Here is a 17,418-nt window from a genome sequence, read left to right as displayed (position 1 = left end):
AAAAATAGGACCTGTCCTATTTTTTGACGGACAACTGTTCACGGACCCATTCAAGTCAATGGATCCGTGAAAGAACACGGATGCACACAAGATTGGCGTCCGTGATCCGTGGCCGTAGTTTACTTTCATACAGACGGATTCGAAGATCCGTCTGCATAAAAGCTTTTTTAGAGATGAGTTTTCACTTAGACTATACTGTCAGATTTGATTTTTTTACTAACACAGAGGTGTTCCCATAGTAATGGGGACGCTTCTAGTTAGAATATACTACGAACTGGGTACATGACTGCTGCCTGGCAGCACCTGATCTTACAGGGGGCTGTGATCCGCACAATTAACCCCATTAAATCATTGGTGGCCAGTGTGTGCACCCCCCCCCGCTATTGTAATATCATTGGTGGCCACTGTGCGCCCCCCCCCCTCTATTGTAATATCATTGGTGGCCAGTGTGCGGCCTCCTTCCCCCCCCCCGATCATTGGTGGCAGCGGAGATTCCTATCGGAGTCCCAGTTTAATCGCTCTGGGGCTCCGATCGGTAACCATGGCAACCAGGACGCTACTGCAGGCCTGGTTGCCATGGTTACTTAGCAATATTACAATATTAGAAGCATCATACTTACCTGCTGTCTGTGTCCGGCCGGGAGCTCCTCCTACTGGTAAGTGACAGGTCTGTGCGGCGCATTGCTTAATGATCTGTCACTTACCAGTAGGAGGAGCTCCCGGCCGGACACAGACAGCGCAGCAGCCAGCAGGTAAGTATGATGCTTCTAATATTGTAATATTGCTAAGTAACCATGGCAACCAGGCCTGCAGTAGCATCCTGGTTGCCATGGTTACCGATCGGAGCCCCAGAGCGATTAAACTGGGACTCCAATTGGAATCTCTGCTGCCACCAATGATCGGGCGGGGGAAGGGGGGGAGAGGGGAGGCTGCACACTGGCCACCAATGATATTACAATAGAGGGGGGGCTCACACTGGCCACCAATGATATTCAAACTGGGGAGGGAGGGGGGTCTGCTGCCTGGCTGCCCCTGATCTCTTACAGGGGGCTATGATACACACAATTAACCACCTCAGCCCCCCCTAGCTTAAACACCCTTAATGACCAGGCCACTTTTTACACTTCTGACCTACACTATTTTAACCGTTTATTGCTCGGTCATGCAACTTACCACCCAAATGAATTTTACCTCCTTTTCTTCTCACTAATAGAGCTTTCATTTGGTGGTATTTCATTGCTGCTGACATTTTTACTTTTTTTGTTATTAATCGAAATTTAACGATTTTTTTTGCAAAAAAATGAAATTTTTCACTTGTAAAATTTTGCTAAAAAACAACATCCATATATAAATTTTTCTCTAAATTTTATTGTTCTACATGTCTTTGATAAAAAAAAAATGTTTGGGTGAAAAAAAAATGGTTTGGGTAAAAGTTATAGCGTTTACAAACTATGGAACACAAAAATGTGAATTTCCGCTTTTTGAAGCATCTCTGACTTTTTGAGCACCTGTCATGTTTCCTGAGGTTCTACAATGGCCAGACAGTACAAACACCCCACAAATGACCCCATTTCGGAAAGTAGACACCCTAAGGTATTCGCTGATGGGCATAGTGAGTTCATAGAACTTTTTATTTTTTGTCACAAGTTAGCGGAAAATGATTTTTCTTTCTTACAAAGTCTCATATTCCACTAACTTGTGACAAAAAAATAAACTTCCATGAACTCACTATGCCCATCACGAAATACCTTGGGGTGTCTTTCCAAAATGGGGTCACTTGTGGGGTAGTTATACTGCCCTGGCATTTTAGGGGCCCAAATGCGTGCAAAGTAGTTTGAAATCAAAATCTGTAAAAAAATGGCCGGTGAAATCCGAAAGGTGCTCTTTGGAATGTGGGCCACTTTGCCCACCTAGGCTGCAAAAAAGTGTCACACGTGGTATCGCCGTATTCAGGAGAAGTTGGGGTGTCTTTTTACATATACTCATGCTGGGTGAGAGAAATATCTCGGCAAAAGACAACTTTTCCCTTTTTTTTTTTTTTTTTTTTATATATACAAAGTTGGCATTTGACCAAGATATTTAGCTCACCCAGCATGGGTATATGTAAAATGACACCCCAAAACACATTGCCCAACTTCTCCTGAGTACGGCGATACCAGATGTGACACTTTTGCAGCCTAGATGCGCAAAGGGGCCCACATTCCTTTTATGAGGGCATTTTTAGACATTTGGATCCCAGACTTCTTCTCACGCTTTAGGGCCCCTAAAATGCCAGGGCAGTATAAATACCCCACATGTGACCCCATTTTGGAAAAAAGACCCCCCAAGGTATTCAATGAGGGGCATGGCGAGTTCATAGAATTATTTTTTTTTGGCACAAGTTAGCGGAAATTTATTTTTATTTATTTATTTTTTCCTCAGTCTCCCTTTCCGCTATTTTGGGACAAAAATTTCAATCTTTCATGGACTCAATATGCCCCTCACGGAATACCTTGGGGTGTCTTCTTTCCAAAATGGGGTCACATGTGGGCTATTTATACTGCCCTGGCATTCTAGGGGCCCTAAAGCGTGAGAAGTCTGGAATATAAATGTCTAAAAAAATTTACGCATTTGGATTCCGTGAGGGGTATGGTGAGTTCATGTGAGATTATATTTTTTGACACAAGTTAGTGGAATATGAGACTTTGTAAGAAAAAAAATAATAATTTCTACTAACTTGGGCCAAAAAAATGTCTGAATGGAGCCTTACAGGGGGGTGATCAATGACAGGGGGGTGATCACCCCATATAGACTCATTGATCACCCCCCCCCTGTCAGGCTCCATTCAATGACAGAGGGGGGGGGTGATCAATGAGTCTATATGGGGTGATCACCCCCCCGTCATTGATCACCCCCCCCCCCCTATAAGGCTCCATTCAGATGTCCGTATGTGTTTTGTGGATCCGTAAAAATCATACGGACGTCTGAATGGAGCCTTACAAGGGGGTGACCAATGATGGGGGGGGGTTGATCAGGGAGTCTATATATGGGGTGATAATGGGTTAATAAGTGACAGGGGGGGGGGGGGGGGTGTAGTGTAGTGGTGTTTGGTGCTACATATTGCTGAGCTACCTGTGTCCTCTGGTCGATCCAAACAAAAGGGACCACCAGAGGACCAGGTAGCAGGTATATTAGACGCTGTTATCAAAACAGCGTCTAATATACCTGTTAGGGGTTAAAAAAATCGCATCTCCAGCCTGCCAGCGAACGATCGCTGCTGGCAGGCTGGAGATCTACTCGCTTACCTTCCGATCCTGTGAACGCGTGCCTGTGTGCACGCGTTCACAGGAAATCTCGCGAGATGACTCATATATGCGTGACTGTGCGCAGGGCTGTCGCCTCCGGAACGCAATCCTGCGTTAGGCGGTACGGAGGCAGTTAACCCCTTCAGGTGTGGCACCTGAAGGGTTAATTGTGCTGATCACAGCCACCTGTAAAAGATCGGGTGCTGCCAGGCAGCAGAGGGCAGTCATGTACACAGTTCGTAGTATATTCTAACTAGAAGCGTCCCCATCACTATGGGAACGCCTCTGTGTTAGAATATACTGTCGGATCTGAGTTTCATGATGTAACTCAAATCCAATGGTATATTCTAACAGAGGCGTTCCCATGGTGATGGGGACGCTTCAAGTTAAAATATACCATCGGATTGGAGAAAACTCAGATCTTATGGTATATTAACTGACTTTACATTGAAAGTCAATGGGGGACGGATCCGTTTGGACGTTGACACAATATGCTGCAATTTCAAACGGATCCGTCCCCATTGACTTGCATTGTAATTCAGGACGGATCCGTTTGGCTCCACATGGCCAGGCGGACACAAACTACTTTTTTTTTCATGTCCGTGGATCCTCCAAAAATCAAGGAAGACTCACGGAAAAACGGAACCTGTTTTTGCTGACCGCAAAAAAATAAGGTCGTGTGCATGAGGCCTTACATCAGGGTTTACTTGTGTATTCCTTCCTCCCTGTGTTTTTTTTATGCACTCCCTTAGACTGTAAAGTGGAAACATATGCACAAATCTCGGACATGCTGTGGATTTCAATTACTGATGGCAATTATACGCCCATGTGAATAGTTCTATTCATTAGCAGCTGATTCCAGTACATAAAATCCGGGCCATATATCGATTGCAAATGCACTGGTGTGAAATCTGCCATTCTCTAGTAGCACGCTCTGAATTTTCACTGTTCCCTCAGGCAGCTCCGCTGACTGCTCCTTATCTATGATCTCTAACCTCTTAAACACTCATAATGATGAGCAGGGCCGGCGTCATAACCCGGCATCCCCGGGCAAGTGCCGGGGCCCAATGCTCCTGGGGGGGCCCACTGAGCTGCTATGAGCACTTCCATCAATACAGATGGGAGCTCTCACTGCTGTCCTTTCACATACGCAGTACCCCTCTGGTGGGCCCTCTGAGCTGCAGAGACTCAGGACACGCCCCCTCTACTCAGGACACACGCTGCCTGAGGAGACTGGAGAGAGACCGCACGGCTGGAGCTGGAGCAGAGAAGTGTGAACACAGTCTGTGAGTGAGTCTGCACTGTGACTGTCTCTTCTCTGTGGGACAGAAGGAAAGGGGGGGACACTGCTGCTTCATTCTATTTAGTTGTGTTACTGTTTTATTAAGCTGATTGCCTCCATGACACCTGCCCCCCCCCCCCCCCCATATCCTGTCCTATATCACCCTTATGGAGCCCCTGCTGTCTCCTTTCCTCCCTCATGTATCCAGGGCTCCTGTCCCACCCTCCTATCTCCTATTGCTGCCCTGCACAGACCTCCTGCCACTACTTGTATGAATCCCCCTCAGAGCCCCTTCAACCTACTTGCTGTGTCCACCCCTCCTGTCCATCCAGGGCCCCGGGCCCCTGTCTCACTCCTCTGCCTCTCATTATGGTGGCATCTGAACCGCATTCACCATAAGGACCTTCTAACATCACAGGGTCATGTGACTGTGCCCCCCACCCCGTACTGTGCCCCTTTATACCCTGCATTGTGCCCTCTTACCACACTCTGTGCAGTGCCCATAGTCATTCCCTGTACTATGCCCTCTTATACCCTTTTATCCGGTCACTGTATGGTCGTTTTATCCTTGTATGGCGGTGTTATCACTATATGGCGGTGTTATCACTATATGGCGGTGTTATCACTATATGGCGGTGGTATCCAATAACTGGATGGCCATAACTGTATCCCTTTCTGCCCACACCACTTTTTTTAGACCTGGCATGAGCGGGAAAAGATACAGATTGCGGTGTTAAGGACCTTTGCGCCACATCTGTGTCAGAAATACGCCTAATATAGACGTATTTCTATATAATAAATGACCCCCTAATCGTATGATTATTCGGGGGGTGGGGCTAATATCTTTATATTATATAGATTCTAGTGTATTATACTGTGCCCTGTATTTTCCAGTAGAAAATGATCCTTGGGAAGCACAGTCCTCATCCCTGAACACCAGGACCAGGTAGCGCTCTGTCAGTACATGGCGGCCTCCCCTCTCCTCCATGCTGCTCCGCTGTGTACTGGGGCTTATTCTGACACTAGGGCCGGGTTCACATCACATTTTTGCCATCCATTTAATGCATACTGAAAATGTATGCATTGACAGATGCCTCAGACTGATGCCGTACAGTGGCGTCCGTTCACCATACAGTTCCATGGTAAAAAAACATATACGTTAACGTATGCATTTTTTACTTGACTCTGCAGGATACAAAAACGTGGAGTGCTGCACATGTGTATACATCAAACCGATAGGAAAAACGTAATGTGAACACACGTTGGGGGGGAGGGGGGCGTACTAAATTTTGCTGTGGGGCCCAGTCAGTTCTAGCTCCATCACTGCACATCTCCTTCTCTCCTCCAGGCCTGGCTCACTGCTGCAGCGGGCCGGAGGAGAGAAGGAGCGCAGGGAGCTGCGGTTAGTGAATGACAGGACCACCAGCTCCCCTGCAATGATAGGTATGTGAGGGGGCCACTGGGGGGTCATTCATCACACTGTGAGGGTCCCTTACACAGTATAATGACTCCCAGTGCCCCCCATTTAGTATAATGATCCCCATTGACCCTCCATTTAGCATAATGACCACCAGATCCCCCATTAAATATAATAACCCCTCGTGCCCCCTCCATACAGTATAACCCCCAGTGTGGGGGCGACTGGGGGTCATTATTCTGAATGGAGGGTCACTGTGGGGTCATTATACTGTGAGGGCCCTTTACATAGTATAATGACCCCCAGTGTCCCCCATTTAGTATAATGATCACCAATGACCCCCAGAGCCCCCTCCATACAGTATTCCCCCCGTGTGGGGGCTACTGGGGGTCATTCAGGGCCGGCTCCAGGTTCATGTGGGGAGCTGGGAGCTGCGGTTAGTGAATGACAGGACCACCAGCTCCCCTGCAATGATAGGTATGTGAGGGAGCCACTGGGGGGTCATTCATCACACTGTGAGGGTCCCTTACACAGTATAATGACTCCCAGTGCCCCCCATTTAGTATAATGATCCCCATTGACCCTCCATTTAGCATAATGACCACCAGAGCCCCCATTAAATATAATAACCCCTCGTGCCCCCTCTATACAGTATAACCCCCAGTGTGGGGGCGACTGGGGGGTCATTATTCTGAATGGAGGGTCACTGTGGGGTCATTATACTGTGAGGGCCCTTTACATAGTATAATGACCCCCAGTGTCCCCCATTTAGTATAATGATCACCAATGACCCTCCATTCAGTATAATGACCCCCAGAGCCCCCTCCATACAGTATTCCCCCCGTGTGGGGGCTACTGGTGGTCATTCAGGGCCGGCTCCAGGTTCATGTGGGGAGCTGGGAGCTGCGGTTAGTGAATGACAGGACCACCAGCTCCCCTGCAATGATAGGTATGTGAGGGGGCCACTGGGGGTCATTCATCACACTGTGAGGGTCCCTTACACAGTATAATGACTCCCAGTGCCCCCCATTTAGTATAATGATCCCCATTGACCCTCCATTTAGCATAATGACCACCAGAGCCCCCATTAAATATAATAACCCCTCGTGCCCCCTCTATACAGTATAACCCCCAGTGTGGGGGCGACTGGGGGTCATTATTCTGAATGGAGGGCCACTGTGGGGTCATTATACTGTGAGGGCCCTTTACATAGTATAATGACCCCCAGTGTCCCCCATTTAGTAATGATCACCAATGACCCTCCATTCAGTATAAATACCCCCAGAGCCCCCTCCATACAGTATTCCCCCAGTGTGGGGGCTACTGGGGGTCATTATTCTAAATGGGGGCGACTGGGGGTTATTATTCTGAATGCAGGGCCACAGGTGGTCATTATACAGTGGGGGGGAATTGGGGGTTCATTATACTGTGTGAAGGGCCACTAGTAGTCATTATACTGTATAGGGGCCACTGGGGGTCATTATACCGTGTAGGAGCCACAGGGGGACATGTCAATGTAAAAAAATGCCTCATGGGGGCCCACTGGGATTTATCGCCCAAGGGCCCACATGAACCTGGAGCCGGCCCTGATGATGAGAATATGGTTTCAATAAGTGTATATGACCCTTTAGTAATTTAGAGATAAGGTTTATTAGATGACTGACAAAGTAAAAGTTCTATTTACACAGCTAGAAGAACAGATAACCCTTTATGACAGAACGGCTCAATATTTTTAATAAATATCAAGTGAAAAGGGGATCTTTAGCCCAAAATGAGTAAAATGCAATCATAAAAAAAATTGCCCCCATTGATGCATTCTGTAGCCTTTAACGCTGCCTATTAATGCCTAATGCAAGTATGACACAAATAGCAGATTGACGGTGGATGGCGGCACAGGCCAGTGAATTGAGGGGGTGCACATCCAGTTGTCGCTCACCAGGGTTTGCCCACCAACTGTGTAAAATTTACATAAAGCTGCCTTTAATGGTGCATTCACACGATCGTATAAATGGATCCGCACCAGTTCCGCAGATTTACGGAACGGGTGCGGACACATTCATTTCAATGTAGTGACATGGGCTTCACCTTTACCCCCAACCTGAATGGGTCCATGATCTGTCCACACTGCAAAAAAATTAGATTATGGTCAATTTAGTAATTGTATTTTTTTTTTCTGTTTGCAAAAAGTATTGGAAAGTTGTGCTGCCTTCTGGACTCCAAGAAAAAAATTAAAAAAATGTTGGGGGTGGGGTAAGCAAATTTTGACTTTACCTTGACATGATCTTCCTTCAGGTAACACAGAAAGGGACTTTGAGTACAGCGACAGTAGTCATGGCCAGGATCACAAAGTAATTGTGATCCCAAAGAAATAAATGGGATTACACCGTGGGCGTGAGTCACAAAAATGTCCCGCGCTGCAATCCCATTAATTTCTATTGGAGCACCGCTACCCAGGTGTTGTGCGATCAGTGTAGCCGTACCCTTAAAGCAGTTATCTGGGTAAAAATGAGAACTTATCCTCTGGGTAGGTCATCATTATCACATCACCTGAGGGTCTTAGTCCAGATACCACCGCAAATCAGCTGTTTCAGGGAGGTACTGTGCTTGCCGGAGCTATGGTGAGTGCAGCCGGCTCCTGGCAGCTTTCCAACCACAGTGCCATATATTGTATAGCCGCTATGCTTGGTATTGCAGTTCAGACCCATTCAGTCAAATGGGTCTGAGCTGCAACTATGGGCTGTCTGACTGATGTACAGTGACGTCACGTGCTCACAGAGCACACTGTCTCTTCTAACAGCTGATCGGTGTTGGGCCCCTGCTGATCTGATATTGATGACCGATCCAGAGGATAGGTCATCAATTGTAATTCCTGTTAGGGAGGGAACTTGCAGAGTTAGCTTCAAACGCCAAGATGTCCATCCTGTAATGCATGAAAAAGGTGGAAGTTGAAGATCATGTTGCCACATCACAAATTTTAGGATGAGGAAGCCATTTCTGCCCAAGAGGTGGCAGCTGAACAAGCCTGTAGGTTTAGAGGAGGTTGCAGGTCTTCTAGCATTTTGCAATAGTATTTTTAATGAAAGTAGCAAGAGATGCTTTGCTTGCCTTGATGCCCTGGAACTGAGGAAAAATGCTGACTTAAAGGGGTTGTCCGTATTTTACTATTGATGACCTATTCTCAGGATAGGTCGTCAATATTAGATCGTTGGGGGCGGCTGACATCGGGCACCCCCTGCCGATCAACTGTCTTTCCTGCCCTGATTACCTGTTCGCTGCAGCAATTGCAGTTGTGAACATGTTAAATTAAAAGTATGGCGTCCTCATTCACTTCTAAGGAACTGCTCTGTAGAATTAACTTTAACAGATGTGAGCCGTCTCATAGAATTGAATGGGGACACCAAACTTTACACTGCTTGCCGCTGCCTTCTCTTCCAACAGCTGATTTCCCCCCCACCCCCCCTGCTGATCCGATATTGATGAACTATTCTGAGGATAGACCATCAGTAGTAAAAAGCGGACAAGCCCTTTAATGGGGACTGAGAAGCTTGAATATAGTTCAGAATGTCTGTCATCAAGAAATTGCAGAGATTCCTGGTCCAGATTTGCAAAGACTGGTAAGTATATTGCTCGATTTTATATTAAATGTGAAGGCAATTTTAAGTCAATTTCACACAAACCTATTCAATGCTTGAAACAAGCTCTGTATATCAAATGTAGTTCCCATCCTGAATACTGCTCCAATGACATGGATCCATAGCATTATAATGCTGCGTGTTCCTGCCCAACCTCAACTCTAATGATTTGTAAAGATGGCATTATGTTGGTACAATACATTAGAGTTGAGATCGGGCAGGAACACACAGCATTATAATGCCATGGATCCATGTCATAGAAGCAGCATTTGGAAAGGGAAATACCTCTGACACCTGGAGCATATTTCTTGCACTAAATATGCTTGTGTGAAATCCGTCTTGGGCAGAAAACCATGACATTCCGAAGAAGGTAGCAATCTCTAATTTAAGGTTTTCTAATAAAGTCTGGATGTTGTGATCAAAAAACATGTTTTCCAGGAGAGAAACTTAATGTGAGTGTTTAAAAGAAAGCAGTACTAGGTGCTTGAGTACATTGGATAAATCTCAACACTGAACAGGCCCCTGACTGTAGGTCTTGGATTTTATATCCCTTTAAAGAATCACTTTATTAATGGAACTGAACTGATTGCAAAAAAAAAAATGCACAGTACTTTAAAATAAATAAATTAAAATGTCTGAAACCCTTCATGCAGGAAGGAGAGGTTAAGGGCTCACACATACAAATGTTTATGTCTGCATCCATTCCGTGTTTTTTTTTTTTTTTGCGGGTGGGAAGCGGACCGATTCACTTCAATGGGGCAACAAAAGATGAGGACAGCACACAGTGTGCTGTCAGCATCCGTTTGTCTGTTCCATTGCCTCAGTAAAATATAGAACATGTCCTATATGACACAGGATGGTATAGGAGCATTATTATTTCTGTGGGCATAATAGGGGACATTATTAATGGGAGTATTATTGCTAGGGGTACTATAGGACCACTATTACAACTTGGGTAATTATAGCGGGCATTATTAATACTATTGTCGGCTTTATGATTCCTACAGGGGGCATATGATTCATGGGGCTATTGTAGGGGAATTATTACTATAATTGAGAGCACTCTGCTTGGCACAATTATTTTGTATGGTACTAGTATTTTCAGGGCGACTATCTGTATGGCACACCAGTATGGGGAGTTTAAGTTCAGAAGGTGGGGAGGATAATTGAAAAGGGATAATCTAATATGTCTGTGTGGCAAATTAGTTCAGGTATCTGGAGCCTTTCATGGGGGGGGGGGGGGTCCTCATCATTTTAAGAACCAATATGTCTAAGTTATCCAGGTTTGATTCTATATACACTATATTGTTAGATATAGTGGGGGTCATTTATGTCCAAATATACATCACTTTTTGACGCAGATTTTGTTGTAAAGGTGATTTGCAGCAAAATCTGCGACTTCATTCCCTTCCGCCCTATGTATGTCAGTTCTATAAAAGGAAGCGTAGAGAGGGCGGGCCAGCAGGGCCCTCTCATTCATCATTTTCTACGCTAGTTTTTGGTGTAGAAAATTATCTAAATCTATGGCAAAGCTGGCGTACATTTAAGGCTGTTGTACGCTGCCAGTGGATGCATTTAATTTATGTAGAGGCCAGTGCCTCTACATACAGTTAGGTCATATATATTTGGACACATTTCGTTTTTTTTATTACCTGTTTACTAAAAATATTCAAGTTATAGAATGGACAAAGTCCAGACTTTTAGCTTTCATTTGAGGGTATCCACATAAAATTGGATGAAGGGTTTAGGCATTTCAGCTCCTTTACATGCGGCACCCGGTTTATAAAGGGACCAAAAGTATTTGAGCAATTGATCCAAAGGCATGTGTGGGCAATTCCTTCATTATTTCATTCTTAAATAGGCACATAAAAGGCCTGGAGTTGATTTGAGGTGTGGTCCTTGCATTTTGAAGATTTTGCTGAGAAGTAAACGTGGTCAAAGGAGCTCTCCATACAGGTGAAACAAGCCACCCTTCATCTGCGAAAACAGAAAAAACCCATCCGAGAAATTGCTACACTATTAGGAGTGGCAAAATCTACAGTTTGGTACATCCTGAGAAAGGAAAAAGCACTGGTGACCTCAACAATGCAAAAAGACCTGGACGCCCACAGAAGACAACAGTGGTGCATGATCACAGAATAATTACCATGGTGAAGAGAAACCCCTTCACAACAGCCAACCAAGTGAACAACACTTTCCAGGATATAGGCGTATCAATATCCAAATCTACCATAAAGAGAGGACTGCATGAAAGTAAATACAGAGGGTGCACTGCACGGTGGTGCAAACCACTCATAAGCCTCAAGAATAAGAAGTCTAGATTGGACTTTGCTAAAAAAAAACATCTTAAAAACTAGCACACTTCTGGAAGAAGATTCTTTGGACAGATGAAACCAAGATCAACCTCTACCAGAATGATGGAGAGAAAAAAGTATGGCGAAGGCATGGTATAGCTCATGATCCAAAGTATACCACATCATCTGTAAAACACGGCGGAGGCAGTGTGATGGCTTGGGCATGCATGGCTGTCAGTGGCACTGGGTCACTAGTGTTTATTGATGATGTGACACAGGACAGAAGCAGCCAGATGAATTCTGGGGTTTTCAGAGACCTACTGTGTGCTCGAATGCAGCCCAATGGATTGATCGGCGTTTCAAAATACAGATGGACAATGACCAAAAACATAAAGCCAAAGCAACCCAGGAGTTTATTAAAGGAAAGACGTGGAATATTCTAGAATGGCCAAGTCAGTCACATGATCTGAACCCAATAGAGCATTTCACTTGTTAAAGACTAAACTTCAGACAGAAAGACCCACAAACAAACAGCAACTGAAAACCGCTGCAGTAAAGGTCTGGCCGAGCAATAAAAAGGAGGAAACAGCATCTGGTGATGTCCATGAGTTCAAGACTTCAGGCAGTCATTGCCAACAAAGGGTTTTCAACCAAGTATTAGAAATGAACATTTTATTTACAATTATTTAATTTGTCCAATTACTTTTGAGCCCCTGAGGTGAAAGGATTGCGTTTAAAAAATGCTTCAGTTCCTCACATTTTTATGCAATCATTTTATTAAACCCACTGAATTAAAGCTGAAAGTCTGAACTTCAACTGCATCTGAATTGTTTTCTTCAAAATCCATTGTAGTAATGTACAGAACAAAAATTTGAAAAATGGCAGAAGTGCATAACCTTTTCTGGTTGGGGGCCTCGTTGTCAGACTGAACCAATGCCAAGGGCCGAAAATAAAACTTTAAGCGGCTTTAGGAACTGAAAAACTGCACTTATGGAATACTGTACATACAGTATATATCATAAATGTCTGGTAACATTTCTAGAACTCCCATCTAATGAGAGAGTACATGAAAAATACATGTGAGAAGCCCCAAGACATAGACATACATGTCTGCTACGAGATGGTTGGGGGCCGCACAGAATGGTATCGAGGGAGGGACGGAGCCTGACTGCTCAACAAGACAGATGTGTGTGTGTGTGAGCTCCTTGCGCCACTACTCTACAGACCGGTTTATTTAGCGTACTGGTGTGGTCAAAATGGTTAAAATTGGTAAAGATAGACCAAGAGACAAACCTGACCCTATGAAGCAAGACAGAAATTGCTCCAACATGGAGAAATATCTTCACAAGAAAAATCCTACAGTGCAGGCAAGATGGCGGCGGAAGAACTGTCTGAGCGGGATATGCCCGCAGACGCTGAGGAGATGGTCCTTTTTTTTTACAACAAGCGCTGTCACAAGCCCTGGCTCCGGTACTGCAAGATCTTGCAGAAATTAAGAATATCAAGCATATTGGGCAAAGAGTCGAGTCTCTGGAAGGGAACCAAGCAGCTATAATATCTCACAGCCGAGCCCTAGGAGACAATTGTACAGCCCAGATGGAATCCATAAATGCAGCCATGGCTCTCATAGAGGACCAGGAGAATCGTAGCAGGCGCAAAAACATCAGGATAACGGGGGATCCCTGAAAGCACCTTGCATGACAAGCTACCAGAAGCTGCTGACTCCATCTCTACAAACCTCCTGGGAAGGGAAAGGGCATCCCAGATTACAATTGAGCGTAAAACCGAAGGAAGGTGAATTGCCTAGGGACAGGCTCGGACTGGCCCACAGGGGTACAGGGGAATCCACCGGTGGGCCCCTGAGCAAGGTGGGCCCCTAGTCTCCCACCCCCTGCACAAGTGGCATATAACACAGTAGATTTACTGCATACATACTGTATATTCAATGTACAGCACCTCAACCAGCCTATGTTCATATAAGAAACGTGTTAGATTATTTATTATATTTGAATGTATCTGTACGGTGGGCCCCCAAAATAAATTTTACTGGTGGGCCCTAGGTACCAAAGTCCGACACTGCCTAGGGATGTGGTCTGCAGACTGCTGCGGTATATAGACACTGCTGCCCTTTTAAAAGCGGCCAGAGATCTAAAAGAGGTGTCTTTGGAGGGGAACAAGATATTGCTTTTACAGGATCTGGCACCCTCGACACTTAACAAAAGGAGAATACTACGACCGCTGACAGACCTTCTGAAATCCATCCAAACTCCTTTCAAATGGCTGTTCCCGTTCGGCCTTACCTTCGTCTCGAACGGAAAAAGGTGTACGGTCCGTACACCAGAAGATTTACCAGCGGCATGGTCGCTTTTAAGAGTCCTGCCACTGGAGATTTCCTCCTGGATGCCAATTCCAGTCCTCCATATGCCGCTGCTGGAGCTTCCAGACCAGGAACGCTGGGAAAAAGTCCAGAAGAGGAAAATTAACCCCAAGTATAGGAACACCTGACCAGTTTAGCATTGCGGTTTTTCCTCTTCTTGATACCATCTTTGGACAGCATCATAGATTACTATGAGTCACTGCTCCCATTCTGATCGTCGCACGGTTAGCCATGCGTGTACTATATGCATAGAACACTTAAAACCGGTAAACCGCTGACATGGGGGCGCATGTTGTTGTCTTCTAGCATGGATCGCAGTTGAGCTTGTAACCTTGACCTATGTCGGTTAAGCTTTTAAGTTTGATAGTTCTTTTTATTGCACTTTGTTTTTAGGGAGGCTCTCTTACGCCTTTCTGTAATATGTGATACAAGATAGTCAGGTCCATAAATATTGGGACATCGACACAATTCTAACATTTTTGGCTCTATACACCACCACAATGGATTTGAAATGAAACGAACAAGATGTGCTTTAACTGCAGACTGTCAGCTTTGAGGGTATTTACATCCAAATCAGGTGAACAGTGTAGGAATTACAACAGTTTGCATATGTGCCTCCCACTTGTTAAGGGACCAAAAGTAATGGGACATATTAATAATCATAAATCCTACTTTCACTTTTTAATACTTGGTTGCAAATCCTTTGCAGTCAATAACAGCCGGAGGTCTGGAACGCATAGACATCACCAGACGCTGGGTTTCATCCCTGGTGATGCTCTGCCAGGCCTCTACTGCAACTGTCTTCAGTTCCTGCTTGTTCTTGGGGCATTTTCCCTTCAGTTTTGTCTTCAGCAAGTGAAATGCATGCTCAATCGGATTCAGGTCAGGTGATTGACTTGGCCATTGCATAACATTCCACTTCTTTCCCTTAAAAAACTCTTTGGTTGCCTTTGCAGTATGCTTTGGGTCATTGTCCATCTGCACTGTGAAGCGCCATCCAATGAGTTCTGAAGCATTTGGCTGAATATGAGCAGATAATATTGCCCGAAACACTTCAGAATTCATCCTGCTGCTTTTGTCAGCAGTCACATCATCAATAAATACAAGAGAACCAGTTCCATTGGCAGCCATACATGCCCACACCATGACACTACCACCACCACAATGCTTCACTGATGAGGTGGGATGCTTAGGATCATGAGCAGTTCCTTTCCTTCTCCATACTCTTCTCTTCCCATCACTCTGGTACAAGTTGATCTTGGTCTCATCTGTCCATAGGATGTTGTTCCAGAACTGTGAAGGCTTTTTTAGATGTCGTTTGGCAAACTCTAATCTGGCCTTCCTGTTTTTGAGGATCACCAATGGTTTACATCTTGTGGTGAACCCTCTGTATTCACTCTGGTGAAGTCTTCTCTTGATTGTTGATTTTGACACACATACACCTACCTCCTGGAGAATGTTCTTGATCTGGCCAACTGTTGTGAAGGGTGTTTTCTTCACCAGGGAAAGAATTCTTCAGTCATCCACCACAGTCGTTTTCAGTGGTCTTCCGGGTCTTTTGGTGTTGCTGAGCTCACCGGTGCGTTCCTTCTTTTTAAGAATGTTCCAAACAGTTGTTTTGGCCACGCCTAATGTTTTTTGCTATCTCTCTAATGGGTTTGTTTTGTTTTTTAAGCCTAATGATGGCTTGCTTCACTGATGGTGACAGCTCTTTGGATCTCATCTTGAGAGTTGACCGCAACAGATTCCAAATGCAAATAGTACACTTGAATTGAACTCTGGACCTTTTATCTGCTCATTGTAATTGGGATAATGAGGGAATAACACACATCTGGCCATGTAACAACTAAGAAGCCAATTGTCCCATTACTTTTGGTCCCTTAACAAGTAGGAGGCACATATGCAAACTGTTGTAATTCCTACACCGTTCACCTGATTTGGATGTAAATACCCTCAAATTAAAGCTGACAGTCTGCAGTTAAAGCACATCTAGTTTGTTTAATTTCAAATCCATTGTGGTGTATAGAGCCAAAAATGTTAGAACTGTGTTGATGTCCCAATATTTATGGACCTGACTGTATATGTAACACCTTACCATCATTGAGCTAGCAATGTTAAGCCAGAAGTCTGTAGGGTCTGCAGTTACATGTTAGGCCTTGTTCTTTCTCTTAGTAGGAAGAGCACACTCACTGTTAATTCTAGGTTCCTGGCTATTTGTTGGACTACTGAATACTCACCTGATCCTGTTCCCTGACGATCCTTTGCCTGCTCCTCCTGTACTGCGCATCCCTGCTGGTTTTGTGACCTCAGCTCCCACCTGACTACTCTTTGCGGACTCCTCTGGTACTTCTCTACTCTCCTGGTATTTGACCCCGGCTTCTCCTGACCATTCTTTGCTTAACCCTTTGTACTGCGTAGCTCTCTTGGTTCTGACCCGGTCTGTTCACGTTCCGTATTTTGTCTTGTCTTTCTTCCCTGCACATATCCTAAGTAAGGGACTGTCGTCCAGTTGTCCCCTGTCATCAGGACTCATGAGGCAAGTAGGCAGGGCCAGGGGTGAGGGTGGAGCGCAGTGGTCACTATCCTTCCCTGTGTGTGTGTGTGTGTGTGTGTACGTGACCGTTACACCTATTCATAAGGTGTCACCCAACACCTCATTTATCTCGTTAGTACCTAACCCATACCTTTTCCTTTCCTTAACATCTACCACCATTTCCTCAAGTATTATGTCTCAGGATATGCTTGAGTGATTATGTACAACTCTCGTCATGATGTTGTCTGTTCAATGTGTTACGTTTAATATCTAGGGCCTAAATTCACCGCAAAAAAGGTCATGTGTACTGCGACTCCTTAAAAAGGTCAGAGTGGATATCTGTTTCCTGCAAGAAACCCACTTCAGAAGCAGTTGGATACCCAAGATAGCCCAAAACTATTTTCAGCACTGGTATCACAGCCCGTATGAGAAGGCGTCCAGAGGGGTAGGAATTGGGATTGCCAGACACATCCCATTTACACACATACTCACCCAGATAGATTCTGAAGGACGCTACATTTTTGTAAAAGGGAAAATTGGAGGTGAAGTTGTAACTTTAGCTAGCTTATATGGCCCTAACAGAGGCCAGAAGAAATGGT

Source organism: Bufo bufo, chromosome 6 (genome assembly GCF_905171765.1).
Source record: "Bufo bufo chromosome 6, aBufBuf1.1, whole genome shotgun sequence".
Taxonomy (NCBI): Eukaryota; Metazoa; Chordata; class Amphibia; order Anura; family Bufonidae; genus Bufo; species Bufo bufo.
The sequence above is the reverse complement of the archived record's forward strand: the minus strand, read 5'-3'. Positions refer to the sequence as shown.